At 50.7% G+C, this 19,678-nt stretch overlaps 1 long non-coding RNA gene across 1 annotated transcript; it reads left to right on the top strand.

Annotated features, from left to right (window-relative positions):
• Window positions 1–3,854: 3,854 nt before the first annotated feature.
• On the top strand, window positions 3,855–19,281 carry LOC132432184 (uncharacterized). Its single transcript, XR_009520856.2, has 4 exons — window positions 3,855–4,056; window positions 6,345–6,494; window positions 12,223–12,360; window positions 18,695–19,281. It is a non-coding gene; the product is annotated as an uncharacterized lncRNA (long non-coding RNA).
• The last annotated feature ends 397 nt before the right edge of the window (window positions 19,282–19,678 follow it).

Raw genomic sequence — 19,678 nt, 5'->3', positions numbered from 1 at the left:
GCTGCCTCCCCACAGTGCTGGGTGCTCTGAGAGCCTTCTGGGAACCTTGGCATTTACTCCTTCTAGAGCTTCTGGGGTCATTTCACCTATACTGTGCAGAGGTTCTAGAAACCACCTGGTTTTGACTTCTGCTTCCCCGCTCCTTGCTGTGTGCCCTTGAACACATTCTCCAGTCTCTCTGTGCCTCGCTTTTCTGTCTCACCAGCAAGAAGTCAAGGGGTGTATCTAGCCATCGTCATTGTCACCCTGTTACTAAAGTCGGGCTCACAGATGGGACTCCTGTGTTGGCTGCACACAGCCCTTTGGGGAGCAGAGGGAAGGGCCGGTTGTGTGGGAGAGGAGCTAAAGGGATGGGGGAGGAGCCCTTTGGTGAGTGAACCCTCCCTTCTCCTTGAGGGACTCGCCCACACCCCATGCCCTCTATTGGTTCGACCTCCGGAAGGCATTTCCTGCTGGCCCTACCTGCCTCCGTCCTGCCCCTTTCCAGCTTGGTGGCCACCAACCCTGCTGTGAGTGGGACCAGGAGAGAGGGAGAAAGGAAGAGATTCTTATAGTGGTGACTCTTACTGAGAAAGGCCAGTTCCCAGTCCAGTCCATGCCCTGCACCTTGTTTGTTTGTTGACTGCTTACTGAATCAAGACAAAAACAAAACCTGGCAGGCCTCATGGTCGCCCTACAACTTTCCTGTTATTCTTCAAATGAGCTCTCCCCTCCCCTGCCCGTCCGTTCCCACCCGTCCCACCTTGGCCTCAGTTCCAGTCTGCCAGAGTCCCGCCTCAGTGACCTCTCACAGTGCTGGCCCTGGCTGACCTCCGGACTGGGCCTGCCTCGGTTCTACAGGTACAAACTTCTTTCTCTCTTTGCCATCCTGCATCCCCGAGCCCGGCCATTGCACCCCTGAGCCAGTGACTTTGGAGGTTCTCACAGGAGCCGCCCTTCATCTGGGCTGGGCAGAAACACTTGGTTCCTGACATCCTGAGCCTCAACTGGCATGTGGCCATGGTGAGGGCTCAGCCTGCCTCCCTGGAGCAGGTTTGCTGGAGATTTCTGATTAATAAGTTGTCAAATAGGAAAAGGAGTCATAAGACCCAACGTCCCAGCTGAGGAAGAAATTACATTTCCGGAAGTTGGCCCAGGATAAGGACCAGATCTTTTCTTCCACAGGAGTTTACACTTGACCAAGCTTAGAATCTCATGGAGATTCATTCTGGAGCTGGTGGCAGGGGCTCAGGACCCATCCTTCCAATGAAGACAGCTCCAAGGATGCACAGGGATTTTCACTGGAGCATCTGTAAGGGCTTTCGAAACAGCAGTGAATCTTCACAGAAGCCTTCACAGAAAGGCAGGCAGGAAGGAGACTTCTCTCTTTGGAGATGGAGGTACCAAGCTGGGCAGTGATTTATCTGAGAGCGTGAAGTGCCGATGACCAAGAAGGGAACGCTTTTCCAAACACCCAGTTGAATCCACGATTCTTTGATGCTGACAAACCACTTACTTGAAACAATGCTGACGAACAGCATTTATTGAGCACCTTCTATAGGCTGGGCTCTGGGGAAGATGCTTCGTACAGTTCATCCTCACAGTATTCTTTTTTTTTTTGCGGTACGCGGGCCTCTCACTGTTGTGGCCTCTCCCGTTGTGGAGCACAGGACTCTCAACCACTGCGCCACCAGGGAAGCCCTCTCACAGTATTCCTAAATGCTGGTACCATTATCATGCCCATTTTACTGATGAGGAAACTGAAGTTCAGAGAGGTTCCCTGACTCAGTTTACGCATCTGGCAAGGGGAGGAACTGTGATTGTAACCCAGCTCTCTCTCTGCCCAAGCTGGCTCCTTTCCCTCTGTTTCACTCCTCAGTCTAGCAAGCAGTTTAAACTGTGTATCGACAACCTCAAAAAATGTTCCTGCTCTTTGATCCAACTGACTCACTTCTGACAACCATTCTCATGAAATGATGCTAAGTGCAGAATAAGTGTCTTACAGTTCAACATGGCTAAGCACACAGTGGTGTGTACCCCTCTTCTTCCCTAAATTCCACTGAAATGACAAGAAATTCAGAAATAAGAGTGCTCGTGGTTGTGGGCAGTCAGGAGGAATGGGATCAATGTCCAGAAGATTAAGAAATTTCCGGGAAACATAAGACAAATATAAGAACAAGTTGGTGAAGAAATTAAAACGAAGCTGTAATGCCACAGGGCTAAATGCACAATCATCACAGAGTGAATTTTCCCAGCAGAGTTCCAGAACAGAGGCAACGTGACCTGGGTGAAAGAGTGAGCTAGAGATGGACTGTAGGGCGGTGAATGGTTCCTTTCCACTGTCCACTGACCACTCTCTGCACACGCAGTCACCTGAGGCTGGCTCCTGTATCGACAGCTGCATTCCCTGCCAGAGGAATGGGATTCTCATGGGGGTAAGGAAGTGTCCCCCAGCCACCAATACTGTTCAGCCCAGATGGTCATCTGCAATGTTAACAGCTATGTTAGAATTGCTAGATATTTCAGAAAAGCCAGAGCCTGAGAGAGGCACAAAAATAGAATGGGGGCTTCCCTGGTGGCGCAGTGGTTAAGAGTCCGCCTGCCGATGCAGGGGACACCGGTTCGTGTCCCGGTCCGGGAGGATCCCACATGCCACGGAGCGGCTGGGCCTGTGAGCCATGGCCACTGAGCCTGCGCGTCCGGAGCCTGTGCTCCGCAACGGGAGAGGCCACAACAGTGAGAGGCCCGCGTACTGCAAAAAAAAAAAAAATAGAATGGACTCCAAGAAAACAGACTACTCAAAACAGAAGAAAACTGTAAGGAATTAAAATGAATATCCCAGAGAGAGTTAAGAGAATATCACATCCACCTAAAAAATAAAGCCTCTATGAAAAAGATATAATAAGAGTTCTTGGGAATTAAAGCCATGACTGACAAAGTTTTAAAAACTCAATAAATGTGCTAAATAGATAACTGAAAACCTAATTAGTAAGCTGGAAGATCAAGCTAAAGGATTCCCTAAAAATGTGTTAGAAAAAAAGAAAGATGCCATTGTTTTTTAAGTTATGTGACATGAGGTGTAAAGTCAAGCACAGATACCTTTCTTATGGAAGCTCCAGAGGAGAGAACACAGAGAATGGAGAGGAGGAAATAAAAAGATATATTAGAAGAAAATATCCTAGTGCCAAAGAAACACTTCAGATGGAAGAGGGCCCACTGAGAACAAAGCAAGTCTCTTAAACTGAAGTTTCAAAAAAAAGGCAATAAATCTAATAGAAAAATGGGTAAAGGGCACAGATAATTAATTCACAGACGAGAATATGAATATGGCTAGTAAACAGATGAAAAGAGCTTAGTCTTACACATCACCAGGGAAATGCAAATTATACTTTACATCCATCCACCCTAATATCCAGTGTTGGTGATGACATGGTAAGTCAGCAATTTCAAGAACGTCATTTGTGACAGCTTCCAGAGGGCATCTTGGCACCAGCTGTGAAAATCTCAGACGTAATTCAGTGCTTATATTTCTAGGAATCCATTGTACCCACTAAGTGGTGGAATCTGGTTATCGTTTAAAAGGTGGTCGCAGGTCTTTCTGTATTCTGGGGCTAGTCTGCCCAGCATGGTCACCACCAGCCGTGTGGTTACCGAGCGTGCAAAAGGTGGTTAGTCTGAATTGAGATGTGCCGTTAAGCGCCAAATACACAGCGGATTTAAAATAGCTTGTCATTTACCGGAATTAAAATAATGCATAATTTTATGCTGAGTAAATGTTGAACTGATAATATTTTGGATATATTGGGTTAAGTAGAGCATATTAAAATTAATCTCACCTGTTTCTTTTAATTTCTCTTAAATGTAGCCACTGGAAAGTTTCACATTTTATATGGGTTCATATTCTCTTTCTACCGGCTGGCACTGAGTCGGTGGGAATCAGCTGGAGAGAGAACAGCCCTTTGGTTGGAGAGAGCGAGGAATTGGACCCAGACCTGGAGGAGACTTTGAGGCAAACGGGAGCTCAACTGCTTCGTGTGAGAAGGGAGAAGAGAAAGTAACAGACTAGGACGAGGACAGGCAAGTGTGGCCCGGGGCTGGGTTTCAGGGGACAGAGAAAACGAAGAGAGGATGGGAGGGAAGCCCAGGAACACGACAGTAGCCAGAGACCAGGGAACAGGTGGCTGAGGAAGGACTCCCCGAGCCCCTGGGGCAGGGCCAGCAGTGAGTTTTGCCAGCAGTGAGGTCAGCTGATAAATTTTAAATGGGTTACTGATCTATGCCATGATACTCCTCTGCTGTCCCTGCACCCCAAGGACAGACCGTGTGGGGCTGGGGACGCCGTGTCCCTGCTTGGACAGCAGGGCTGGGTGAGGACGGTGGTGTGCCAGGCAGTGGCCCGAGAGCCCAAGGGGAGGAGGGAAAGTGAGGAACAAGGGTGCCGGACAAGGGGTCAGGCAAGGACGACGTGACAGGTACCCAGAAATGCTTGGAAGGATCCCCAAGAGCCCTGAGCTGCTGCTGACAGGGAGGTGCAAGGCAGCTGAAGATTTTCACTTGGTTTTGAAGGGAAGGATCTCCCCAGCCGGCTGGCCGACACTGGGACCCTTCGCCACGTTACGCAGGGCGTTGTAATACCCTCTGGGGTGCTGGGCAGCAGCGGCTGAGAAGTTTGGTGGCAGTGCTGGCGGGGAAGGTGGGGAAGTGGAACCAAGCAATGCTAGTAGCCACCTCAGCAAATAACGTGGAAAGCTCTCCGGGATCAGCTGTCCCGGGGCGGGGGTGGGGCAGGGTGTCCTGCGTGTTCTGCGGGGGCCCCCCTGCGAGACACCCACACCCCTCTCAGCCTGCTCTGGGTCTCGGGAGGCTGGCTTGTAACGTCTACACACACGGGCCTCTTTGCCCCAGACTCCTGAGGTGGGTTGGCCGACGGGGGCCCTGCTGAAGATCCAGGGCATGAGTGGCGTCTGAGGGCAGGTGTTTAGTCCCGGGCTCCTTCCCTGCATTGCGGTACCTTGTCCCTCTACCTTGAGGCCTCTCCACAAAGCGCTGTCTCTCTCTGTCTCTCAATCTCTGGCTTCCAGCATCTCCTATCTCTCATCCCTGCAGGCTCTCCATGGTCCCCAGCCCTGGCGAATTTCACATTCCTATTCCTTCCCCCCTCAGCCAACCACACCTTTGTCAACAGCCTTTCACTAACTCTTCTTCACTTATCCAGCTCGACTCTGCCATTCGCTTCCTACAGAGACCCTGACCGATACCAGGATGTACCATACGCTAAAACTTTTGTGCACTTAAGGGAGAAGACAGAGTGAAAATACACATTTGAATTTACAGAAAGGAATATGGGAAAGGCACATGAGAAACTAATAACAGTAGCGGGTATAGTGGGAGGAATCAGTGAACTGGGGCAGAGGCAGAGCGAGATTTCCCATTGTATCTAATTTATATTATTTTGATTTTGAACCATGTGAATTATTATCTGTCACAGCAGTCCCCAGCCTTTTTGGCACCAGGGACCGGTTTCTTGGAAGACAGTTTTTCCACAGACGGGGTGGGAGGGCAGGGGAGGATGGTTCAGGGGGTGATGCGGGCGACCGGGAGCGGCAGATGAAGCTTCGCTCGCTCACCTCCTGTGTGGCCCGGTTCCTAACAGGCAGCAGACTGGTACTGGTCTGCTGATCTATCACACAAAATTAAACTGGAAAGAATCTTCTCTACCCCCCCATTGGATTATTTGGGAGAATCGTAGACTGAAATAAAAACACACCACGTGAGAGCTGTGACTTTCAGTTTTATTTGGGGATTTACCGAGGACTATAGCCCAGGACACAGCCTCTCGGATGGCTCTGAGAAACTGTTCGGAAGGGGGGAAGGGGTGGTCAGCATATATGTGATTTTGGAGAAGGGTACCTGCAACCAAGCACACATCTCGCTAGAAGGTTACCGCTAGCCACGGGGAATAGACATCTTACTTAAAGATTTTAGCGCTTTTCCAAGTATGGGAAGACGCAAGAACTTGTGTTCATAAAATTTTCTCCTGAAAATATCTAACCGAAGGCTGTTATGCCAGTTTTCCCAGAGCCCAGAGCACCTCATTCCTGATCTCCACCCTGAACCCCTTTCAGGGTGTGTTGAAGATCAGTGACGGCAGTGGTGGATGACTCAATCCTGGTACAGCTGGATGGCGAGCGATATTCTTTGGCTGGCAGAATTGGTTTAATCCCACCTAGACCTTTCACCGAGGCACCTCCAGATCTTGCGTGGGAAAAGCCACAGCACGGAGGGAAGTGGCCTCTCCTAGCTGGCTCCGTGCAGCTGGGCCACAGCCGCCCCATCTGCCTCTCTCCCTCCTCCTGTCCTTCTAGGGCTCTGGCTTCAGCCACTAGCGTCCTAGAGGCTTTCCACCGAGAGAGACCACAAAACCAAATCACATAAGTGGAGAGCAAGGGGGGCCAGCGCTGAAAGCCAGCATCGTGGAGAGACAGCTTTCATCCCGCTCGCTCCAGCCTTGACAGGTACTGTTCAGTCTGTGGTTTTTGCTACTAGAAGTTTCCAAAAGGCCCAGCAAGATCCATTCCTTTAGCTGACTTGCCATGTGAAATGCCCCAGGCACGTGGCCAGAGCTTGGACGATGCTCCCTCTAGCCCCCCTTTTCTGTCTGACCCCAGGGCCTCACCCCAGATGAGGGTGACACAGACACGGAGCTCAGAACCACACCCAGTGAGGACCTCAACCTCCCATAAAGAGAACTTTGACCTTTGCTATTTCCCATTGGTTTTGTGGAATAATCAGAGGGACCAGCTGGGGGACAAAGCTGCATTCACCAAGCTTAGCGCTTGTTTCCTCCTTAATCCTCTGAGTCACCGTTATGAGGCAGGGAGGGGCCGGTGCTGTTACAGCCTTTTAGCCACAACAGCGGGTAATGACCTGCCTGTGTCGTGCATGAGTCATGAGCAGAGTGAGAGCGAAGCCCTGATCTCTGGACCCTGGTGCAGCGTCTCTCCTCACCCTCAGCTGGGCACCAGCTGTAGGGGATGCCCTTCTGTCCCTTCACGTGGCTCTCGGCTTGCTGTGGGAAGGCAGGCATAATGGACACACAGATTGGCCTAGCAGGTACCTAAGCGGTGTGACCTCCGATTCAAAGATCTTCCTTCCGCCATGGGCCGAGACTGGTTACCATCTGTCCCCCTTTGGGGAGTTGGGCATCGTTCTTGGCAGCTCTGGCGGAAGCGAGCACTTGGTCCAGATGTTTGGGAAATACTGGGCGAGTGGCAGCCTGTGCACCCCTGAAGCATTGTCGCCGGGCCTCGATCAGATGTCACCTCACTCTGTTAAAGTGTCAGCCAAGGTTAGCTCATCAGTCCGGCTGAACCCTGTGCAGAGACCGGCACGGGTGGGTTTTACTTGGGTAGGAGGGAGTCACAGAAATATCTGTGGAGTGGCAGGGCCTGTCCATATCGGAGGGAGATCTGAGGGCAGGAGGAATCCACGGCTGAGGCCAAGGCTGTGGAGAGACAAGGGGGAAGCAGGCCCTTCACAAGTGCTAAGGACACACCGCGCCTCACACTACACTGAGCTTTGGGCAAAAAGCTTATCCCCTTATTCCACGTACTACTCCTTTATCTTGCGCCAGGCTGCGAACGAAACCATCTTCACGTGATCTCACAGTTTCCAGGTGGACATCTGACACTCGGGTAAACTACCCGTGGGTGTAGAGCCCAGAAGTGGTTGAGCTGGCCTATGAACCGCTGTCTGCCTGGAGCCTAAATGTCCCCACTTTCCAGAACATTTCTGCACGTTTACCCACAGATCTGAGCAAGTTGTGGGGAGGGAGGAAGGGAGAAATGAAGGGGACCAGCCCAGAGGCAGAGAGGAAACGGTGAGGTGGAGGCACGGGAAATCCTGGCCGTGGCCACGTGTGCCGTCAGCACAGAACTGTAACTGGTTTAACGTCAAGGCCAGAGGCGGCCTCCACAGAATGGCAAGGGCAGAATGCATGTACTTCGACAGCTGGCCTTTAAAACACATGTTCCTTCAGCAATTGGAGACCAGGTGAACATCTGGATCTTCCTAAATCAAGCCTTTGAAACAAAAATAATTTCAGGTGACAAAGTAAATATGCTTCATGCTTTGTAGCTAGAAGTCTCCAGATCTCTGAGATCAGGCTGTTCCTGCTCACCTGGTCCCTGCCTTTAATGGATTTTCTGGAAGGAGCTCCAGAGAAGAGGGGACGTCCTGATAAAGTTTGGCCCAGGAAACGAGGAGGAGGAAGGCAGACCCAGCAGAAGCTGATGGCCACGAACCTGGCAGCACCTGCAAAGTCCCTGAGTAGTCAGCCTCATTTGACTCTTCTGTGTTCCCTGTGGGCTCCCTCGGCAAGGGGGTCATGGAAGGTTCTGGAGCCATGTCCGCTTTGGGGCGTAGGACTCACATCCCCCCTCCAAAGTTCCATGGGAAAACTTACCGTGCAAATCAAGTTGCCCACCAGTCACTGTGACAGTCGCTTCCAGCTCTGCCACGCTGGCTGACCTTGAGCCGGTTACATAACTTCCCCGTGCTTCTGTTTTCTTATCTGCAAGATGAGTGTGACACTAACATAACCTACCTCCTAGGGTCATGATGGGAATACAATGTGAGAAAGTATACAAGGGGCACAGGGCGCTTTGCAAGTGCGCTGTATTACGTGTCCTGGTGAGGCTGTGGAGATCGTGTTGTGGGGGGGGGGATTTATCGCACCGTGCTTTATGTCAGAGGTCTTAGGTGACCTCCTTCAATGCCTTCAGTGATCCCTTAGGAAAGAGGTTATTGGCAGAGTTGACAGATAAGGACTCAGAGAGGACAAGTAACTCTGCCCAAGGTCATGGAGTTTAGCGGCCAGGGCTTGAACACACCTGGGCCTGGCTTCAAGCACTGTTATGTGAATCAGGCCACGCCTCCTCCCAGAAGCCCCCGCCAGGCCTGAATTTATATCCCTGACACCTACTTAGGTTGCCTGGTGCGACCACAGCCCTGGCAGTAAGAGCCGGGAGCCTGGTCACGCTTCACTCGTACTCCCCAAGCCTCCATGGGTGGGCCTTTTCTGTCGCTCACAAACAGTTGGTGGCCTAGTGGGGAGTGTGGCCAGAGAGGTTACACCAAGGAAACGGAAAAGTGAGTACAAAGCTAGAAGAGGAGCTGGTATCCGCGGGCCCAGTCGTGAAGGGACACATTCCAGCAGAAACACTTCTCTGTTTTCTGCCTGATCTTTGAATCGCCTCCTGGGGGAACAGGTCCCAGGCACAGCGATAGGGGAGGCAGGCGTGTGGGGACAGCACGTGGGTGACGGAGCACCTAGCCTGGTGATCTCATGTAACCTCCACACCAACCGTAGGAGCTGATGATCAGTGTGCATTTTACAGACCAGGCAGCTGAAGCCCATTGAAGTTAAACAAGGTGCTCAACGTCGAACAGATGAGGAAGATTTAGCCCTGGTCTGCCTGGTCCAGAGTCTCCAGGTGCCCTGAGTGAGTCTCTGGGTGACCACCACCCTCAGGATACCAGTGATGCTGCTTGGATCACAGATGATGTGTGACCTGCACCTGCCAGACCTGGGCTCCTCACCGCGGCTAGAGTCCAACATTTCGATCCAGTGGCGTAAGGAAATAGGCAGAGCTGGGCTTGCAGGAGGAAAGGGATTGGAGTGGAAGGAAAGAAGGCGACAGAAAAGGAAGAGGAGAGAACAGAAAGAACTTAGGGAAACAAGGAATTCGAAGCCCTCCTTCTGGAGCCAACTGTGGGAGTGCAAGGTAGCTAGAAGCTACAGCAAGTGACGTCTTAACTCGCTGTCTACTTGCAAAACAACAAAACAGACCTATCTAGCAGCCGAAGAAATGACTGCCTTTCTCCTGCCTCTGGGGGCTCAGGGATGGGAAAGCTCAGGAGAGAAACACAAGCTGTGGAAGAGTTTCCCAGGTGGTGGGGAGACTCGGGCTGGGGCAGAGGAGGCACCCAGTGCAGAGATAGGTCTGATTTGATCAGACCCAGGGGGAACCTGCAAATGTTGGCTGATGTGATGAGGCCATGACACATACAGCCAGGCCACAGGGCTTGGGTTCATCCTCCCCAGGCCTCCATCCTGGGCCCTCCTCTTTGTAGCCCAAGGCTGGACCCTGTCATGCACCCCCTCAGGGCGCCCATACTTGCCTCTGGCTCACGTGCTGGCTTTGACCTTGATTCGAACAATGAAAGCCTCTGGGATTGGCTTGTCCAGCTCCCGCATTGTTTTCAGACAGAGAAAGAAGGTAGGAAAGGGCCTTTTCTTGGTCCTCAGCAAGCTTGCTTTTTGTTTCTGTGTGACCTTACTTCCCCGAAGGATTTGAAAGCCTCAAGGGGCTCTTTCGAGGGTGGGTCAGGCCCTGGAAGGACCTCACTGCCACCTCTTTGTCCCAGATGGAGACCAGAAAGAGTCAGCCTGAGAGCGAGGTCAGTGTGGGGCTGTGTGGGTGGCGGCATTGCTGGTCACTGGTCACGCCCACAGGCTGAACTTTGGGCAGATTTGCTTTTTGCTGGGCGGGAGTCAGGCTTGTCAAGATGTTCCACAGCTGGGAGCACTTAGGTCAGACCAAGGTGGAGCTTCCAGGGAGGGTGGCCCGAGTCTGGCCAAAGCTGATGGGCAGAGCAAGCCCCAAATCCAAGGAGATTCTCCTAAGTCTGCCCAGAACAGAAGGAAAAACAACTCAAGAGATCGAGGAGTAAAGGAAGGCAAGAGTGGGTGGTACAAAGGGATGGGAAGGAAGTTCTGGTTCTGTTGCCCCAGGGGGAGGCAGGAGGGGGTGTTTAAGGAAGCTGCAAATAGATCCCATCACTGCCTCTTCATCTGTACTGGTGGCTGCCTATCAGAATCACGGGGCAGCTTTGGAAAACTACAGATTCCCAGGCTCTGCCCTCTACCACCCCGGATTTGGCACTGGTACACTGCACAGTCTCCCCAGGCGATCCTAACATGAAGCCAGAATTGAAAATGGCCAGGTGTAGGTCAAGGCTCCTGAAACTTCCATTGCATACCGATCAACCAAGGTCTCATCAAAGTGCAGATCCTGACTTAGCAGATGTGGGAGAAGACCTGGGAATCTGCATTTCCACCAAGCTCCAAGGTGATGATGTTGCTGCTGCTGCTCGTGTGGGGACCACTCTGAGAAGCTCGACTGTAAGCTAGACATCTGGGACAAAACCCAAGGAGCCCCAACACCGGAGGTGGACACAGAGGCTGGGAGAGGCCACGTAGCTCAGGAAAGGGCCAGCCACCAGCTTCTTGACGGGGAAGGGCAGCACAGCCGGACCTCACACACAGTAGCTTATTTTTTGCTGCTGAAAGGCTCCAGGTTTCCGAGCAGAGTATTGAGATGAAGGAAGAACTTCTCTGGGAATGATGAGCCACAAGTGGTCCCTTTATGGCTCAGAAAAGTCCTTTGGACACTCACGCAGAGACAGGGGATGAGATTCAGCCACCCAAGTTGTTCCCTTGTGGACCCCTCCCATCTGCTTCAGCCAGGACCAGGGATAGAGTAGGGGAGGGAGGGAGGCAGGACCTTCAGCCCAGAATGCTCTGGGAAGGGACACTGTGGAGCCTAAGTGTGGCGAGTCCTCCCTGTGAAATAAGGAAGGTTGAAGACCGGGATACAGAGTCAGTCACTGTCAAAGGTCATGACTGTAGAACAGGCCAATTCTCCAGGGAGCCTCAAACCCTGGCAGCTCTGGGGCCCTGCCCGTCCTACTGCTCCCAATTGGCCAGTCTCTCTCTCCTGGGTGCCTGGGGCATATGCTGAGGATGGTTGGCAGACAGCCCAGCTGACAAGTCTGGCCACATCCTAGGAGCTGGCCAAGGCTCGGACGGGGCCCTCACGGCCGTAGTCTCAGCAAATTGGGGAGCAAGTGGCTTCACTCCCCCAATGTGGGGCTCAGCAACCCCACCCTCCCTGCGGGTCCCCCATCCAAGCATCTTTGGCCGTGTTGGGAGGACTGTGTTGGTCCTGGTATTTTTCCTGTTTGTCCTCAGGTAGAGGTGATAAAAATGCCCCTAAGAAACTTCCTGTGAACAAAGTTATATTCTAAGGCTTTGGGAAGAAAGAAAAGGGGTAAAGAGGAAAGAAAGAGAGATACAGGAAAAAGAAAAAGGGCTGGAGCTTTGTAACAGGCATGCCATCTGTTTGCAATAGGAATGTCAATAACAGAGCTCTTCTGAATAGCTGTGTGTTGTTATTCTAGCTAAAATTAATCACCTGGGTGACGAAAGTGATGCAGACGAACAGCAGCCCGCCGAGCAAACCTGGGAGCTCACGATCCATCAGGCTGGGAGGACTGAGTTAGTACACGTGAAACCCTGAGAACTGGCCCCAGCCCACTGTGAGTAAACATACCCGCTCAGTTTATAGTTCGGAGATGAAACAGGCTCCTCCTGGTTTTCTTCTATTCCATCACCTGTGTCTGTGGTCACAGCCTATCCTGCCCTTCCTGGGTGGGCAGGGGCCATGTCTCCTCGCCTTCCACCCTGAGCTGAGTTCACTCTCCTTGCCCCCAGCCACCTTCGCCAAGCCAGGAGAGTCCCCAGCCTGCTGTCCCCCTGCCCCAGGATCCAGACGTGGACGCTGCTCTGCCCTCTGACTGTGACCTGTGACTCAGTGTTATGTTATGTGACCTGTGTCTCAGTGTCCTCCTCTGTAAATGGAGGTGAAGCACCACCTCGCAAGGGTGATCTGAGGTGTAATGTCAGGCACCTGAGTGTTATATAATCCTCTGCGACTTTTATTAATAATATTGTTATCGTCATGGAAGTTTTCTTAGCTTCTCCAGGGACCAGCTTCTCACCGTGGTTGCTGCCTACATGGCTGACGTGGTCTAGCACGTATTCATTCATCAAATTCCTCAAATATTTACCGAGTGCTGACTGTGTGCTGCACCCTTGGGACATAACGATGTTAGAGGTGTCCAGTGGTCCTTTTTTATTGAAGTATAGTTGATTTACAATGTTGCATTGGTTTCAGGTATATAGTGACTCCGTAGTTTTACAGATTATACTCCATTAAAAGTTATGACAAGATAATGGCTATAATTCCCATCAATATATCCTTGATGCTTATCATTTATACATAGTAGTTTGTATCTGTTAATCCCATACCCCTAATTTGCCCCACCCCCTCCCCTGTCCAGTGGTTTCTTTAATCCATTTCTTTGGGATCCTATTGTCTCCACTTGGTGGTATTGATGCTACAGTACCATCTACCACTTTGGGGGCACTTACCCTGTAATTAATATGCACATTTCCTCAGTTAGATCCTTACACAACCCTGGACGCTAACCTCTGCTCCCTTCATTTTCAGCTAAGGACAGTGAGGCACAGGGAGGTCAGGTAACCTGCCCACACTCCCACAGTGAGGGCGGCGGCACTGGGCTTTGAACAGAGGCCTGTTTTTACCCTAAGCTCTCCACCATGCTCTGGGAGGCTTTGCTTTGTGGAGCCCACCTCCCTGTTCTGGGGGGCCGCCTTCCCTGGGCACGGTGAGACCCTCCCTCAGTTCTTTCCCCGAGAAACTGAAAATCCTTCTGCAGCTTTTAGTCTCAGCCACCAGAAAAACGTCCTGCAACTGGGAGTATCGGCAGTCAGCTCTTTCCGTGGGGCCGTGTGCACTCAGATTTTCTTTGGAGGTGCTGCGTGGAAAATATTAGCCCGTGAACTAAACAACTGTTCAGAGATGCCATTCAAAGGGGCATAAGCATTCCAGGAATTGTTGAGTGTGAAAATGGCACACAAGGGTCCAGGTTCCAGGCACAGACTTGGGGACAAAGCAAAGGCCATGTGTATCCTTGAGCCCACAGATAGCTGTTCTGGGAGCGGGTCATCTGGGGGAATCTCATGACAAACGACGCCAGGAAATGTTCCTTTTCTGATTTTAGATCCGCTCGGGCGCAGAGGGAGAGCATGGGTGGCTGGCCTGGGACCCACCATGTCAGCTCTATCAACCAGGAGAGGCCCCTGCTCACCCTTGAAAATGCACTTGCCTTCGTCACGTACAGAAGGCCCAGACCTACCATCCCTTCCCATTGCTTCTCTTCAGCCCACGGGCCCACACACAATGAGCTGAAGTTCTAGCGTGCCCTGCCCAGTGCAAGGGCCTATGGGGGACACAGGAGGTCCAGTGTGGGAGCCCACAGCCTACCAGGGAAACTGGTTCTTTTGTCCATTCTTTTTGTCCTTTGCATCCTGGACTTGCAGAATTTTGCAAACTGTAACCACAGTGTTAAAAACATGCCTGCCTTTTAACCCAGCGATTCCAATGTCAGGAATTTAGCTTTAGGAATCAAGCACGTGAACCAATTTAGCTACAAGAAGGTTCAGACCATTTTTATTTTAATTATTTATTTGTTTTTAATAGTAGCCAAGGATTGGAAACAAGCCAGATGACCGACAATAGGAGGTTGGTTACCAAAAGATGGGTATACCACACAGTGGAGTGATATTTGGCCGTTAAAATGGTTTTGTAAAAGTATGTTTACTGAGGGCTTCCCTGGTGGCGCAGTGGTTGGGAGTCCGCCTGCCGATGCAGGGGACGCGGGTTCGTGCCCCGGTCCGGGAAGATCCCACATGCCGCGGAGCGGCTGGGCCCGTGAGCCATGGCCGCTGAGCCTGCGCGTCCGGAGCCTGTGCTCCGCAACGGGAGAGTCCACAGCAGTGACAGGCCCGCGTACCGCAAAAAAAAAAAAAAAAAAAAGTATATTTACTGAAAGCAGAGTCCAGATATATTATCAAGTGAAAGGAGCGGTTGTAAAATATGTTATGATCACATGGCATGATCCTGTGTGTGTGTGTGTGTGTGTGTGTGTGTGCGCGCACACACGCATACTCCTCTCTGCACAGCAGTGTCCACACATGCCATGATGTTTGGTGTTTCATCATCTTGACAAGAACTGTGCAGGGCCCCCTTGCTCACCACTGGAAGAGGGAATCCCCATCTCCAAGGGGTCTAAAGGGGCCTTTTGTCTTTCAGAAGGTGTGCTGGTGGGGGACTGGGGGTGGGGATAGCTTATTTCCCCAAGACGCTTCCATCCAAGTGGAGGCAGCGCCCCTGGTATGACACCCCTGCACTCTCTCCATCCCTCCAGCTACCCCATCCTTGTCACCCTCCCTGGAGGGAGGGGCTTAATCAGATTGTGAGTTTGGGAGGAGAAGCTGGGTGGGAATCGCCCAAACCCTCTTGGGTCTGCTCTCCCATGTGGTAAATCTCACAGGACAGGCCTCTTGGTGATGATGCGGTGAGTGAGATGCCTTATTCTGGGATTCAGTATTTGGAAGGACGTGTAGCCAGTACACACCTCTCCAACATCAGTTTTCTCTGTACCAGTGACCTTCTAGTCTCCATCTGCCTAACTATACCTTTGTTTATCTCTCAATTGGATCAGGACTCAAGTGAGGAAGTAAGAAAGGGAGTGCTATTCGCTGGCCCCCCTCAAACACCTCAACATTCTGGGCCCCTTTTTCAAAACAAGCAATACTATACTGTAAGAAAGGGAGTGAAAGCAACTCCCCCATCTCACATTTCAGTTCCATCTTCGAATACATCAAGACGCCCTCTCACCTCACCACCTCCCTTATCCTGCTGGTCCAGATAACTAGCATCTCTCTCTTGGATTATTGCAATAGCCTCATCACAGGTCCCTTGCTCCTACCTTTGCCCGCCTGTAGTTTATCCTCAATGTTCAGTCAGACTGTGTAACTGCTCTGCTCGAATCTCCTAGTAGTATCCCATCACTAATCAGAGGACAGCCCGATCCTTTCGCTGGCCCTCAAGGCCCTGCACGTTCAGGCTCTGTGACCTCCCTATCTCATCTTCTACACCCCATCTACGCCGACACTCTCTTCCAGTCACACTGACCTCCCTGTTGTTCCCAGCATATGCCTGGCACACTCCTGCCCCAGGGCTTTTGCACGTGCTGTTCCCTCTGCTGGAACACACTTCCCTATGGTCTCCAGATGGCTCAGTTCTTTGTCTCCTTCAGGCTGTTGCTTTCAGACTTTCCCTGATCACCCTATTTAAAATTTCAGCCTGCCTAACACTCCCAAAGCCCTTTCCCTGCTGTGATATTTTCATGGCGTTTATCCCCAGCTGTCGTACTATTTTTCTTGTTTGTTTATCGTCTGTCTCCCCCGATTAGAATGTCAGCTGGACAAGGGCAGAGACGTTTGTTCTCTCACTGCTGTTTCCCCCACACCTGGAAGAGTGTCTGGCACATCATAAGCGTTCAATTAATATCTGTTGAATGAGTGAATGGATCTAAAAGGTGGGTGACTGACATAGTTTTAATTTATGGGAAAAATAAAAGAAGTCTGATCTACTGTGCACCAAAATGTCATGGAGAAATTCACAGCAAGTACACACAGACACAAAATGAGGCTTCATCAACATTAAAACATTATAGTGGTTTTCTCTGGGTGGGGGGCTGCAGGTAAGTCTCTCTCTCTATCATCCTCTCTCTCCAACCACTACTTCTAATAATCTACAGTAAATATATTGTTTGTGGAATGAAGTAGAAGTAGAGGATTAGTTGTTGTTGTTGTTTTTAAGTAGTGCTTGCTGTAAATGATAAGGGGCTCAGAGACAAAGATTGTGTGTAGGCATGTGGGCATTTCTTTGTCCCTCAAATAGAGACTTTCCATAGCCTTAGATGCTCCACCTCTTGCAGGATGGCTAGTTCTCCACTCATCAGGTGCTCTTTTTCTCCCCCCAACTTACTATTTATTTAAATTTTTTTATTTAAATTTTTTTTAAAAAAATTTTTTGGCTGCATTGGGTCTTCATTGCTGCATACGGGCTTTCTCTCTAGTTGTGGCAAGCGGGGGCTACTCTTTGTTATGGTGTGTGGGCTTCTCATTGCGGTGGCCTCTCTTGCTGCGGAGCACAGGCTCTAGGCATGCGGGCTTCAGTAATTGCGGTGCGTGAGCTCAGTGGTTGTGGCTCATGGGCTCTAGAGCACAGGCTCAGTAGTTGTGGCGCATGGGCTCAGTTGCTCCGCAGCATGTGGGATCTTCCCGGATCAGAGATCGAACCCGTGTCCCCTGCGTTGGCAGGCGGATTCTTAACCACTGCACCACCAGGAAGTCCCTCATCAGGTGTTCTTTATGTGCACCAACTACATAGCCTTTGGCTGTACGTGAGAAAGAGGCCCCAGAGTGTTTGGACTAGTGCAGTAGTCAAGCTGCTGTCACCAAGAAAGGAAGATACATAAACACTCGGACAGCCAGTGGATGCCTTGCTTGGCATTCATGAGTAGACAATCATAAATTTCACTGGGCTCTGTGGCTGACAAAGCATTTTCATATACATCATGTTACTTGGATCTTTCCAATAGCTTTGTATGTTACCTGTCATTTCCTTCCCCAAGGAGGCTTAGAGAGTTTAAGTATTTTGTCCAAGATACCACAGCTGGTTTCTCCCACAAACAGCCAGGAAGTAACAAACAGGAGTATGGTCTGTGGATTTTCCTAAAAGGAGTAGCGTTTGGGATGAGCCGATTATAGCTAAACCCCTGGACTTCTCAGAGGAAACTGAGATGGAGAAGCACAGTAGGATATGTCTAGGAAAGCAGAGGCAACAACCCTGTTATCCTAGCAGTATGGGAGTGCCTCTTGGGCAGGGGAACTACCTTTGTTTGGAAAAAAGACCTTAATAAAGACTTGGGGTAGAATGTGAGGTCTTGAAGTTGAAGCCACTCTGCCGTACCAAAAAAAAAAAAAAAAAAAAAAAATGTGGGAGGCATTTCTTTAACTACTAGGAGAGTCTGGGAGAGAATAAAGGAAAGAAGAAGGAGCAGGGGAAAGGGCAAGATGGGGAGAGGTGGGAGAGAGCAGGGAAGTGTCAGTGTGCGGTGGCCAGAGGCCACTTGAGGATCAGAGATGCTCTCTTGTTGGATTTTGAACTTGTGTTTCTGTGACAGAAATCTGTTCTCATTCTCCCCTTCTAGTCCTTTCACTACTGAAATAGTTGGCAAATTCTGCTCAGCTCACAGATATTTTGTGTGAGAGAGAATCCTGATACACTTGACAAGAGTTGTGGCATGTAACAGCACAAAATAAGGACCACAGACATATAAGCAAACGTCAGGGCAGGGCATGGGAAGACAGAAGAAGCCATGAGCACGTGAGCCCCCTTAGGATGTGCAGAAATCTTGGGGGGTGGCTCTAGGTTTCTAAAGGTCATGAATCTGATGGCTCAAGCCAGCTTTACCTGGATCTCCACCAGGTGGGGGGAGGTAGCTAATAATCTGGGTTACATTCAAAAGGAAAATATTAGGGTTACATTTAGTGGAAATTTATTTTTTCCTCTAATCAGGTTCCCTTGCTTGAGTCAAAAAGCAAGAATAAATAAGTGGAAAGGACAACAAACTTTTCCTGCCCCATTTCCTGCCTTTCTTGGGAACAAGGCTTAATGGACCATTTTTCTTTTACTAGACAGTGTCACGTGATTAGTCATACAGAAGGTTTATTTACCAGGGCAGATTTTCAGATTCCAAAGAACTTGAAAAATGCTGCACAAATAAGTAGCATTTGGGTTTATCCATCACTCCCCTGTGAGTTTGGTCAACATGGGTCAGTCTCCCTGTTTGCCCGTTTGTTCCTGTAGATTGGCCACTGCCAGCACTGGACATAAGCTGGTATTTTCCACTGTAAACCTTTTCTTCCTCCTAGGATTGGGCTCAGGCATGAGACTACGCACAGCTCTGACCATATCAGAAGGAACACAAGGTCCAGCCTTTTATATGGAGCATTCCCAGGAGGCAAACCCAGAGGCATTCTCCCTTCTCCTTTCTCATTTCACCCGTCCTTGTTGTCACTCCTCTCCAAGGAGCCTGCAAGAAGGGCCTGTGCCCAGAACAGTCAGGATTTCTACTTCAAGACGTGCCCTGGGACCATAGTAGGGACATGGCTTTACACCTTTCCAAATGCGGTCACAGCCATCATCCGACGCCACCCTACAACTGGGATAAGAAACCACTTTCTCCGAGTCTCGTTCCCCATCCTGTAGGGCAGGATCCTGAGGCATCGCAGGGTGGGATGCTTGGAGATGAAGACACTGGGGAAGCCGACCTGCCACGTTGGCCAATGACACCTGCTTTACTTCCACCATAATCGACGCATCAGAAGAGCAGCCTCAGGCAGGTGCCCAGAACTGGGGGAATTTCTCTCAAAGAGGATCACCCTCTGACCAACCAATATAATATCTATCTATCTCCACTCTTCTTCGAAACTGCATTTCTCAGCACAAACCCACAAACTGGCAGGTGAGTTTGACCATCTGTCTCTAGGGATCTAGATTCCCATTCATCAGTCCCCCAAAGCCTCATTCAATTATTTCAATCTTAAAAAGCATTTGAATGTCCATCCATGCATTAATTCATTCAGCATTGAATTGCCTGATATTATGAGGCACGTGGTGGAGCCGGTGGGCTGGGGACTGAGGAGAGGCTGTGCTGCCCACCGGAGGCTTAGGGGCTTGTAGAGGGTGGAGGACATTGAACAAGCCTGTGGGGGCGGGGACACGGGAGGAGCTCTGACAGCTGTAGGAGCGGGTCTGCGTGTGTGAGCGAGGGATTTCTGGAGGGCAGGGTGTCCTCCCTGCTGTGTGCCCCTCCTCCCTCTGTCCCTCTCTGCTTCTCTCTGTGCCCATCTCCC

This window comes from Delphinus delphis, chromosome 10 (genome assembly GCF_949987515.2).
Source record: "Delphinus delphis chromosome 10, mDelDel1.2, whole genome shotgun sequence".
NCBI lineage: Eukaryota > Metazoa > Chordata > Mammalia > Artiodactyla > Delphinidae > Delphinus > Delphinus delphis.
This window is presented reverse-complemented; position numbering and strand designations above follow the sequence as displayed.